This window comes from Meles meles, chromosome X (assembly GCF_922984935.1).
Source record: "Meles meles chromosome X, mMelMel3.1 paternal haplotype, whole genome shotgun sequence".
Taxonomy (NCBI): Eukaryota; Metazoa; Chordata; class Mammalia; order Carnivora; family Mustelidae; genus Meles; species Meles meles.
In genome coordinates, this window is record NC_060087.1 from 108,533,949 (window position 1) to 108,544,128 (window position 10,180).

The 10,180-nt window shown below is 37.2% G+C and overlaps 1 pseudogene; it reads right to left on the minus strand.

Annotated features, from left to right (window-relative positions):
* Positions 1-7,593: 7,593 nt before the first annotated feature.
* LOC123935541 lies at positions 7,594-9,772 on the minus strand (annotated as a pseudogene).
* Between the last annotated feature and the right edge of the window lie 408 nt (positions 9,773-10,180).

Genomic DNA, 10,180 nt, shown 5'->3' on the forward strand with positions numbered 1-10,180 from the left:
AAGATGGGATTGGGAGGGAGACAAACCATAAATGACTCTTAATCTCACAAAACAAACTGGGGGGTTGCTGGGGGAAGGTGGGGTTGGGAGAGGGGGAGGGGGTTATGGACATTGGGAAGGGTATGTGCTATCGTGAGTGCTGTGAAGTGTGTAAACCTGGCGATTCACAGACCTGTACCCCTGGGGATAAAAATACATTATATGTTTATTAAAAAAAAAAATCGGAAAGGGAGGAGGACCATAAGAGACTATGGACTCTGAAAAACAACCTGAGGGTTTTGAAGGGTCAGGGGTGGGAGGTTGGGGGAACAGGTGGTGGATAATGGGGAGGGCACGTTTTTCATGGAGCACTGGGTGTTGTGCAAAAACAATGAATACTCTTATGCTGAAAATATAAATAAAAAAAAAGAAAGAAAAAATAAGTAAGTAGATTTATAAGTAAATTACAAATGGGGTTTGCCAACTGGTTCTTATGTATGTGTCAACTGAAAATCTTTAAAATGACATCTACTATCATACCTACAACACTTATTGCCATCTACTATGAACAATTTTTTTTTATTTTATATTTTTAAAGATTTAATTTATTTATTTGGTAAAGAGAGCACAAGGAGGAGGGAGACGGAGAAGCATACTCCCTGCTGAGCAGGGTGCCTAATCCAGGGCTCAATCCCAGGATGCTGGGATCATTACCTGACCTGAAGGTAGATGTTTAACCAACTGAGCCACCCAGGAACCACAGTTATCACCTGTTTTAAAGCTACAATTAGGAAATTCTCCGGTAATAAAAATTGTAAAGTTAAATATATTTAGCTATTTGGAAAGCTCTCTAGTTATCCTCACTTTTAACCAGTAAAAGATTTAACAGAAACTGGTATTCTATTCAGACCAGCTTTGGGGAACCACTGAGACATGGTTTAGCTTGGACTAGAACTTGGGGTTCCCCACTCCCTGGTTCAGTGTTTTTCTTCACTACATTATTCCATCATTAGTCACATGATTTATACCATTGACCCAGTGCACAAAATGATCTAGTTCAAAAGCCTATAATAGTCCTTCATAACCAAACCCTTGAATTAGAATATTTGAGATCCATATTTAAAAGGTCAATGTGTTATCAGGATGTGATAACCAATAAATCATTATCATCCACTTAATCTTATTTTCTCAGATTTTTAGATTAGTCACTAGTCATTTCAGGACATGGAAATATATGACCCAGGGCTAAGGACCTTTGAAAACCAGAGAGGTTAAAGGGAAGCAGAATTCATGCTTTAATAACTGAAAAGGGAATGACTGATGATTTCACATAATGAAGTTCAATAATGAAAACAATTTTCTAGCAATAAAATGCATTTGAAGAAGGAACCGTTTCTTTGTATGTTTTCTTTCCTCCTGAATTTCATAAAGTTGGAGTGTTCCAAGACTCATTTCATATATCTTTCTTTCCTCTATTTTTTTTTTCTTTCCTCTATTTAAACTAAAATTTTTGGTCATCACATCCAATTTCAAAAGTCTTTGAATATCATCAATATACTGATGACTCCCAAATTTTGTCTCTAGCCTAGGTCTTTTTCCTTAATGCCTGGCTTTTATATCCAGTTATGTACTCAATATCTACATTTTAATGTCTAATAAACATCTCAAACTTAATATGCCCAAATCCAAACTCTTAATCTCCTTCAAATTTATTCCACCTGCACTTTTTCTGATGTCCATTAATGGTAACTCAATTCTTTTAGTTGCTCAAGTCAACAATTTTGGGGTCATGTTTTACTTTTTCTCACATCATCCAAACTGTCATGAAATCCTATTTGTTCTATCTTCAAAATAAGTTCATAGCTTGACTACTTCCCATAATATTCACCACTATCATATGGACACGAGCCATCATCATTTCTCATATGAACAGTGTAATAGCTTTAAATCTGATCTCTCTACTTTTATCTATTCCCTTACAATTTATTCTGAACAAAAAAGACCAGGCAATCTTTTAAATGAAAATTAAATAACTTAATCTTTTGATCAACACTTTCAAGTGTTTCTTCACCTCAGAGTAAAAGACAAAAACTTTAAAGTTGCATACCAGGACCTATAAGATATATTCCAGTGCTATCAAAAACTAATGATGTACTATATGTTGGATAATTGAATTTAATTATAAAAAAGAAATCTGATGTAACTTACATAATTTTAAATTTTCTAGTAACCACATTAAAAATAAACAGGCAAATTAATTTTAATAAACTCTATGCAATATACATAAAATATTACCACTTTACCATGTAACTTATATAAGATATTATTAATGAGCTATTTCACAATCTTTCTTTTAAAAATATATTTTACTCATTTATTTGTCACAGAGAGAGAGAGAGAGAAGGAGCACAAACAGGGGAAGCAGCAGGCAGAGGGAGAAGCAGTTTCCCCGCTGAGCAAGAGCCTGATGTGGGACTCAATCCCAGGACCTTGGGATCATGACTTGAACCAAAAGCAGATGCTTAACCGACTGAAACACCCAGGCATCCCTACACAGTCTCTTTTTCATACTACATCTTCATAATCTGGCATGTATTTTATACTGACATCGCATTTTCAATTTGAAGTATTCACATTTCAAGAGCTCAATAACCACATGCAGCCAATGAAAATTGTATAACACAGTGCATGTCCTTCATTACTCCTTTGACCTCATGTCCTAATATTTTCCCTCTCACACTTTCAGCTTTAGTACTCCCATACTCAAACAGTCTGTAAAGACTCTACACTTGCTATTCCTTCTGCTTAGAATGTTCCTATCTCTGAGATCCAATTGATTTACCTGCCCACCTCCTATTGGTTTTGGTGGCTAGTATAGTTGTATATGTAAAGAAGAAATGGTAATTTATAATAGCACCAAGAAAACCATAAAGTACCTTGGAATAAACCTAACCAAAGAGGTAAAGGATCTATACTCTAGGAACTACAAAAAACTCATGAAAGAAATTGAAGAAGACACAAAAATATGGAGAAACATTCCATGCTCATGAATTAGAAGAATAAACATTGTTATAATGTCTATGCTGCTTAGGGTAATCTGTATTTTTAATGACAATCCAATCAAAATACCAATGACATTTTTCAAAATGCTGGAACAAACAATCCTAAAATTTGTATGGAACCAGAAAAGACCCCTAGTAGCCAAGGAAATGTTGAAAAAGAAAAACAAAGCTGGAGGCATCACCTTGCCTGATTTCAAGTTACATTACAAAGCTGTGATCACCAAGACAGCATGGTATTGGCACAAAAAAACAGATAAATTGATCAATGGAACAGAGAGCCCAGGTATGGACTCTCAACTCTATGGTCAACTAGTCTTCAACAAAGCAGGAAAAAATATCCAGTGGAAGAAAGATAGTCTCTTCAATAAATGGTGCTGGGAAAATTGGACTGCTGTACACAGAAAAATGAAACTCAACCATTCTTTTACACCATACACAAAGATAAACTCTAAATGGATGAAAGACCTCAATGTGAGACAGGAATCCATCCAAATCCTATAGGAGGACATAGGCAGAAACCTCTTTGACATCATCCCAAGCAACTTCTTTCAAGACATGACTCCAAAGGCAAGGGAAACAAAAGCAAATATGAACTTTTGGGACTTCATCAAGGTAAAAAGCTTCTGCAAAGCAAAGGAAACAGTCAACAAAACAAAGAGGCAACCCACAGAATGGGAGAAGATATTTGTAAGTGACATTACAAAGGGCTGATATCCAGGATCTATAAAGAACTTCTCAAACTCAACACAAATAAAACAGATAATCAATTCAAAAAATGGGCAGAAGATATGAGCAGAGACTTCTGCAAAGAAGACATACAAATGGCTAACAGACACATGGAAAATGTTCATCATCATTAGTCATCAGGGAAATTCAAATCAAACCACATTGAGATACCACCTTATACCAGTTAGAATGGCAAATATTGACAAGGCAAGAAACAACAAATGTTGGAGAAGTTGTGGAGAAAGGAGAGCCCTCACACACTGTTGGTGGGAATGCAAATTGGTGCAGCCACTTTAGAAATCAGTGTGGAGGTTACTCAAAAATTTAAAAGCAGACCTACCCTATAATCCAACAATTGCCCTATTGGGTGTTTACCCCAAAGATACAGTTGTAGTTTAAAGAAGAGCCATATGCACCCCAGTGTTCATAGCAGCAATGTACACAATAGCCAAAATGTGGAAAGAGCCCAGATGTCCTTTTACAGACAAAGGGATAAAAAAGATGTGGTCCATATACACAATGGAATATTACTCAGTCATTAGAAATGATGAATACCTAAATTTGCATCAACATGAATGGGACTGGAGGAGATTATGCTAAGTGAAATAAGTCAAACAGAAAAAGTCCATTATCATATGGTTTCACTCATTTGTGGAACATAAGGAATAGTATAGGGACATTAGGAGAAGGAAGGGAAAAATGAAGGTGGGGAGATCAGAGTGGGAGATGAACTATGAGAGACTATGGACTCCAGGAAACAAACTGATGGTTTTAGAGGGGAGGGGTGGAAGGGTGGGTGAGTCTGGCGATGGGTATTAAGGAGCACATGAATTGCATGGAGCACTGGGTGTTATACACAAACAATGAATCATGGAACACTACATCAAAAACTAATAATGTACTGTATGATGACTAACATTACACAGTAAAAAAAAAAGATTATGAAGCAAAAGGAAAAGAAACAATGATAATTCAGTCTTCTGTGATATCAATCATGATGATAATTAAATGGACTCAAGAGCTATTCAGGATGTGAAATGAAGTGACAAAAGTTTTAAAGATAAATGAAAATAAATTACATTAATTCACTTAAAATTATCGCATATTCTAGTAGTACTGGGAAACATTAGATCATTATGATTCTGTAAGGTTGTAAATAACCAAAACAAAGTAATACACACCTTTTGAAATTACCTTGATTTGTAATACGTGATATTTGCACAAAACACTCATGAATGCTGATCTATCTGTCACAGAAACAAAATAGTTCTTTCTTGTAAATCCTTTGTTTCCAATACATACTCATTGTACAGCTCCAGAGAAAAATGAAACTCAAACAAAATCATCTGTATGTCCCTATTCAGTTATGCATTCATTGATCATATTGAATAGGAACTATATTCAGACTTTAAACATACATATAAACATAAAAAATAATTGATTCTTGTCACAGCTTAGGCTCCAGGGACCTTCAGAACTGAGTTTGAATTCTGGATCTGTGCTTATTATCAGCATTATGTTAGGTAAATTACCTATGTTCTTGTCATCAGTTTCTTCATCTCTAAAACAGAAATAATGGCATAAAGTCCTACTTTTTTTTTTTTTTTTAGTCCTACATGTTCTTAACACTCTGCTTCACTGACTTCTGTGAAACAACTATCTCTGGATTCTCCTAATAACTCTGACAATAACTTCTCCTGTTTCTTTCTGGATCTATTTCCCCCTTCTGTTCTTTAAAAAATTAATCCATCTATGGCTCTGCCCTCAAAACACTGCCTTGCTTGACTCAAACTCTCCAGGACTCTTATTGAAGCTTTTATGGTTTCATAAAAGCTGTATAGGCTATGAACAACAAGTCTCTATCTCTAGTCTCAGACATGTTTATTTAAATGCTTGCTGGAGTCATTTTCCTATATTTCCCAAGGTGTCTCAAATCAAACATGACCAAAAACTAAATTCATCTTACCTCCAAAGCATGCTCTACTTTATTTTCTGTCTTGCCTAATGTCACAACCACACTACCCAGTCCTCTTCACTAGAATCTGGTGTTATCCTTGAATTGCATTCTCACCCCCCAAATAATGTTATAAATATTATAAATGCACAAGATCTTAAAATATAATATAAAAATCTTACATTGGGGAGGGTATGTGTTATCGTGAGTGCTGTGAAGTGTGTAAACCTGGCGATTCACAGACCTGTACCCCTGGGGATAAAAATACATTATATGTTTATAAAAAAAAAAGTTGGGGGGCGCCTGGGTGGCTCAGTGGATTAAGCCGCTGCCTTCGGCTCAGGTCATGATCTCAGGGTCCTGGGATCGAGCCCCGCATCGGGCTCTCTGCTCCGAGGGGAGCCTGCTTCCTCCTCTCTCTCTGCCTGCCTCTCTGCCTACTTGTGACCTCTCTCTCTGTCAAATAAATAAATAGCATCTTTAAAAAAAAAAGTTGGAAGGGGAGGAGAACCATAAGAGACTATGGACTCTGAAAAACAACCTGAGGGTTTTGAAGGGTCGGGGGTGAGAGGTTGGGGGAACAGGTCGTGGGTAATAGGGAGGGCACGTATTGCATGGAGCACTGGGTGTTGTTCAAAAACAATGAATACTGTTACGCTGAAAAAATAAATAAATTTAAATACTGAAAAAAATATCTTATATATCTATTAAACAGCTTTCTCATGACTTATATTTTTATCATATTTATTTTAGAACCTTGTTATAAATAAACAATATGTAAGTATATATGAAGACATATATGTAGGCACACATCTCCTCTCCTCTCTTTCCCTAGAAATGATTACTATTTTCAATTTGGTGTTCATGATTTCTAAGAACGCTTTGTACTTTCATAACAGATTGATGTATCCACATCAATTGTGGATTTGATGTATCCACAAACATGTCTCCATATACTTACACTGAATATATAAGTGATTTAAACTTTATATAAATAGAATGATCCTGCATATATACATCTACAATTTTATGTGTTTGTTAAACCTTGTAATTGTGGTATTTATACATATGATTTGATTCATTTTTATTGCTTTATAGTATTCCATTGTAGAAGAATACTATGATCCATTTTCTTGATTGAAATTTAAGTTTATTTCTTTTACTACAAGTGCTATAAATTTTATTCTCAAAATGTCTCCATTTGTACCTGTATTGAAATTTTCTAGGAATATTGGAATGCAATTGAAATTCATTATCCTTACTAGCTAGGAGTCATATCCATTTGTATGTCTACTGACAACATATAAGAATCTCATTGTTCCACAGTTCACAAATACCTAATATTGTTATTTCCTTTTCTTACCTGATGTGTATGAAATGCTGGCTCATTGTTTTAATGGACATTTTCCTGATTTCTAATATATTTGAACATATTTTCATATGTACATTAGGCATCCAGTTTTCTTTGTTCCTAAATTACCTGTGGACATTCTTTAGTCTTTCATTTTGATTTTTTGTATTTTTCTTATTCCTTTATGTTACATATTTTTTATCATTCTTGAAAATATAACCCTTTGTCAGGTAGATGCATCACAAAAAATTCTCCCAATGTAAGAGGTTTTTTTCTAATTTTAGTCACCCTCCTCTTCCTATTACAGAGAGGGAAGACACCCTTACAAATACAGATTTCCAATATGAATATAAATATAAACATAAAACCTCTCTTACAAAAAGGCAACTTCTTCCTGATTTCAGAGCTTTTCCCATGTCTGTTTTTTTTTTTTTTCTTAAACATAATCAGCTCAATTGGATGTCTTTTTTGCAGAAATGTTTGTTCATGTCTTCTGCCCATTTCTTTTTTTTTTATGGTGCCAATTTTAAATACAGTTTTATTAAATACATTGCATTTTCCACTTAACAATACAGTGCTTATAAAGTGCAATGTTTATTTCCCTTCCCTGTGCACATATTCCATGTTCAAGTATCAAGAATGCCCAGTTTTTTTGCTATAGCAGCTCAACGTTACAACTACCATGGAATTTGCTACAAATTTAGGTCCTTTGAATATTGTGTGTGGAACAATGCTCAACCTATTTATTCTCAGGTTGGTTTAGTCAACCTCTTCAATGGTGGGCCCAGAAGAGGCACCAGCAGAGGGAGGAGCTCCACCACCAGGGAAACCTCCAGGCATTCCTCCTGGAATTCCTCCTGCACTCTGGTACAGCTTGGTGATGATGGGGTTGCAGACTTTCTCCAACTCTTTCTGCTGGTGTTCAAATTCTTCCTTCTCTGCAGTCTGGTTCTTATCAAGCCAGTTGATGATTTCATTGCACTTGTCAAGAATCTTCTGTTTGTCTTCATCATTTATCTTGCCCTGAAGTTTTTCATCTTCAACAGTTGCTTTCATGTTGAATGCATAAGACTCAAGTGAATTCTTGGAAGACACCTTGTCCCGCTGTTTCTCATCTTCAGCTTTGTACTTCTCAGCTTCCTGGACCATGCGCTCAATATCTTCCTTGCTCAAGCGACCCTTGTCATTAGTGATGGTAATCTTGTTCTCTTTTCCTGTGCTCTTATTCACGGCAGAGACATTGAGGATATCATTAGCATCAATATCAAAAGTGACCTCAATCTGAGGGACACCACAAGGGGCAGGAGGTATGCCTGTGAGTTCGAACTTTCCAAGTAGGTTGTTGTCCTTGGTCATGGCACGCTCACCTTCATACACCTGAATAAGCACACCAGGCTTGTTGTCAGAGTACGTAGTGAAGGTCTGTGTCTATTTGGTAGGAATGGTAGTATTACACTTGATGAGAACAGTCATGACTCCTCCAGCAGTTTCAATGCCAAGAGAAAGTGGAGTGACATCCAACAGCAGTAAATCTTGAACATTTTCAGATTTGTCTCCAGAAAGGATGGCTGCCTGGACAGCTGCACCATAAGCAACAGCCTCATCAGGATTGATGCTCTTATTCAGTTCTTTTCCATTGAGGAAATCTTGGAGAAGTTTCTGAATCTTGGGGATACACGTAGAACCACCCACCAGGACAATAACATGGATCTGAGACTTGTCTAACTTGGCATCCTGAAGGGCTTTCTCTACAGGGTCCAGGGTGCCACGGAACAGGTCAGCATTTAATTCTTCTAACCGGGCATGAGTGATAGAGGTATAGAAGTTGATTCCTTCATACAGAGAATCAATCTCAATACTGGCCTGGGTGCTGGAAGAAAGTGTACACTTAGCACGTTCACAAGCAGTACGGAGACGACGAACTGCCCTCTTGTTTTCACTGATATCTTTCTTATGTTTGCACTTGAACTCTGCAATAAAATGGTTGACCATTCGGTTGTCAAAGTCTTCTCCACCAAAGTGGGTGTCTCCAGCTGTGGACTTAACCTCAAAGATACCATCTTCAATAGTAAGGATTGACACATCAAAAGTGCCACCTCCTAAATCAAAGATCAGCACATTCATTTCAGCTCCAACTTTTTTGTCTAAGCCATAAGCAATAGCAGCAGCAGTTGGCTCATTGATGATTCAAAGTACATTGAGACCAGCAATAGTTCCAGCATCTTTGGTGGCCTAACACTGAGAATCATTGAAGTACGCAGGTACTGTGACAACTGCATTGGTAACAGTCTTCCCAAGATAAACCTCTGTGATTTCCTTCATTTTCATCAAAACCATGGAAGACACCTCCTCTGGATAAAAGCTTTTTGTCTCTCCCTTGTATTCTACTTGGACCTTGGGCCTGACAGCATCATTCACCACCATGAAAAGCCAGTGCTTCATATCAGACTGGACAACAGCATCATCAAATCTCTGTCCAATTAGGCGTTTGACATCAAAAACTGTGTTGGTGGGGTTCATCGCAACTCGGTTCTTTGCAGCATCACCGATCAATCGTTCGGTGTCCATGAAGGCGACATAACTTGGGGTGGTCCAGTTTCCCTGATCATTGGCAATTATTTCCACTTTCCCATGCTGGAAGACACCCACACAAGAGTAGGTGGTGCCAAGATCAATGCCAACTGCAGGTCTCTTAGACATGGTTGCTTCTGTGTGGGCCTGGCTGGGGGTGGAGAACAATACAGCAATCCAAAGATCTAGCCCCGGGTTCAATGAGCTCTGCCCATTTCTTGACTGGATTATTTGTTCTTTGGGTGTCCAAATGGCCAACAGACACATGAAAAATTGTTTAACATCACTCAGAATCAGGGAAATAAAAATCAAAACCACAGTGAGATACCACCCCACACCAGTCAGAATGACTAAAATTAACAAGTCAGGAAACAACAGGTGTTGGTGAGGATGCAGAGAAAGGGGAACCCTACTACACTGTTGGTAGGAATGCAAGCTGGTGCAGCCACTCTGAAAAACAGCATGGAAGTTCCTCAAAAAGTTGAAAATAGAGTTACCCCATGACCCAGCAATCACACTACTGGGTATTTATGCTAA